Below are 3,093 nucleotides of genomic sequence, written 5' to 3'. Positions count from 1 at the left end.
ACTCAGAGCCCCAAGTCATGATGTGGGACCCCTGCGGCCTCACTCGGACCCCCAAAGCAGGATGTGGGACCCCCGAGGGAGCACTCCTATCCCCAAGGCTGGATGTGGACCCCCGAGACGGCATTCGGACCCCCAAGGCAGGATGTGGGACCCCCGCGGCCCCACTCGGACCCCCAAGGCAGGATGTGGAGGCACCCCCACCCCCGGTGCAGCCTCGGACCCCCTCGCAGGATGTGGGACCTCTGCGGGGGCACTCAGGCCCCCAGGACCAGACCACTCGGATCTGAGGGAAGATCCCGCTCGGAAGCCGGAGAGAGACGGGTGTGGGGAAGCGCCCGCCCAGGATCGGATGCCTGCGCCTGCCCCGCTGGCGGCACTACCCGGCGCGGGTATCCGCCCCGAGCAGGCTCCGCCGAAGCGAAGCTAGCCCCCGGCGGCGGAGTCCCAAGCTTTGCCAGCCCGGGACCGCTCGCGCCAATCAAGCGACGGCGAGCACGTGACGTCCGGCGGCCAATGGGGAGTTCGCATGGGAACACGCCCCCCCCCCCGAGGCCCCGCCCCATAGCGTGCCGGCCGGCGCAGGATGTGGGCCCTGCGGGCCGCCATCCGCCCAGCGGCCTGGCTGTCTCGCGTGGTTCTCGGCCGCCGGGCTCCGAGACCCGCGCCGCCGCTGCTGGTCTGCCCCGAGCGCGCGTTCGCCGCCTTCGACCCCGGGGACCTCAAGGGGCGAGGGGGCGGAGGACGGGGCCCACCGGCTGATGGCCCGAGAAGCCGAACGGGAGAGGTGGAGGAACCGGAAGATGCCGAGGACGAGGAAGAAGAGGAGGAGGAGCTGCTGAGCAGGGACCCTTTGCTGCCAGTGGGGACCCAGCGCGTGTGCCTGGTTCACCCTGAGGTCAAGTGGGGACCCGGGAAGCCGCAGCTGACCCAAGGTGCGCAGGAACTGCGCCGCGGGCGGGGCCGGGGATTCTGAGAGGCGGGGCTTCCAGGGGGCGGAGCCTCGGGAGAATCGGGCTAGAGCTCAGTGGGGGGGGCGTGGCTGTAGGCGCTTGAACTCGGGAGTGGAGACTAGGGGGGCGGGGTTTTCGGGACTGACTGGGGGCGGAGATTGGGATGGGCGGGGCTTCCAAGTCCACAGCTCAGGGCAGGCGCTCTGGGGGCGGAGATTGGGAGGGGCGGGGCGTCGGGGGCGGAGACTCGGAGGACTGGGGCTGAGGGGGCGGGGCGCCAAGCGCAGCACTGAAACGCCCCCACCCATCTCCCTAAACCTGCTGGAGGCAGCCCCAGCCCCCTGCTGCCTGGCCCTGTCCCCTCTCTGCCTGCTCCCTGGTTAAGCCCTCCTCTCCCCTGCAGCGTGTGTTGTGTCCTTACCCGTTCTTTCCTGTAAAGAATCTAGCAAAAGTCTAGAGCCAGCGTGCCCCGTCTGTGTGTGTTCGTGTGTGTGTGAGACGGATCCTTAAGTACCTTACTGTGCAGCATTTTCATTTATGTAACCACTGAATACTAAAGATTGCGCAAGAAGATGCTCATCGTGCATGCACTTTATACCCAGAACCGCAAACCCTTGTCTGCCTGCCCTCTCGAGGGCAGCTGCCTGGGACCGACCGCCATCGTCCCCCCCAGTCACTAACAGCCAGTTAGCTGGAGGCTCGGGGCACAGCACGCACTCACGGCAGAGAGCCACCTCCTGGGCCCACGTGCTGCGGGTGGGCGAGAACGTGGTTCGAGGGTCTCAGCAGAGTGGTCCTGGATGGCCTGGGAAGACCAGAGCCCACAGCGGGAAGGGGCAGGCACAGAGGTGTGAGGACAGTCTCCAGAGAGGGGTCCTCCAGGGAGCACGGCCTGCGACCCCAGGCTGGCTGGGTGGCTGTGGGGAGGTGGGGGCACTTACAGTGGAGTCCCTGGGTGTCTAACACACACTGATGTGGGCTGTAAGCGCTGGGGTTGTCACAAGTACTCTGCATTGAGCAGGAGGGTGACTTGATACAGTGGGTTCTTTTAATTCCCCTCTTCCCCTTAGACCTTTATTAACATGTCATTCGTACAATTAGCCTTCTGCCGGGCACAGTTCAGTAGCATTTAGCACATTGCAGCCAGCCCCTCTGTGTGGTTCATATCACCGCGGAAGGAGGCCCTGTCCCCTTAATCCCAGCCACTTTGCATCGCATCCCCATCCGGTCCCTCACAGCCACGAATCTGCTCTCTGTTCCTGTGAACTTTCCTGTTCAAGAACATTCCATCTCAGTGCTATGTTCCTTGTTTTCTCTTTTAAAGCCTTTTAGAGTAGTGTTAGTTGCACAGGAAACTTGAGAAGACAGTACAGAGGGTTCCCTGTACCTCCTGTCCCACCTGGTTAGCCTCGTGTGTTACCAGCATCCCCACCAGAGCAGGACACGTGTTACGATCCAGGAACCTACGTGAACACGGAATCACCCAGAGTCCGCGGTTTTCAGTATGATTCACTCTCGGTGTTTCCCGCTCTGTGGGTCTGGACCATGTGCAACATCACGGATCCATCATTACAGGATTCTGCAGAGGGTTTCACTGCCCCTCCTGTTCATGCTTCACCCCACCCCCTTCCTGGCAACTGCAGATGTTTTTACCATGTGCCTCGTTCTGCCTTTTCCAGAATGTCATAGGGTTAGAATCATCCACCACGCGGCCTTTTCAGACCGGCTCCTGTCGCTCAGTCGCATGCATCTAAGGCTCCTGCGTGAGTTTCTGTGGCCATACAGCTCATTTGTTTCTGGTGGTGCTAAGACCCTATTGTCTGGATGGCCCCCAGTGTATTCATTCATCCACCTGCTGAGGGACATCAAGCGTGCTTCCAAGCTGCTGTAAACATCCACGTGCAGCTTTGTGTGGACCTAAGTTTCTGTTCACTCGGGTAAATACCAGGGAGCATTCTGCTGGACCCTCTGGTAAGAGCACATTTGGTTTTATAAGAAAGCACCAAACTGCTTTGCCAGCGGCTGCACCACTTTGGGTTCCCATCAGCGACGAAGGAGGGTTCTTGCTGCAGCCGTGTCACCAGTGTCAGGTGTTGTCCGCGTTCTGCGTCTGGGCCAGCCTCACAGGTGTGCGTGGCTCTCG

The sequence above is a fragment of the Panthera uncia genome, chromosome X (genome assembly GCF_023721935.1).
Source record: "Panthera uncia isolate 11264 chromosome X, Puncia_PCG_1.0, whole genome shotgun sequence".
NCBI classification, from domain to species: Eukaryota; Metazoa; Chordata; class Mammalia; order Carnivora; family Felidae; genus Panthera; species Panthera uncia.
Note: the sequence above shows the minus strand (reverse complement) of the source record.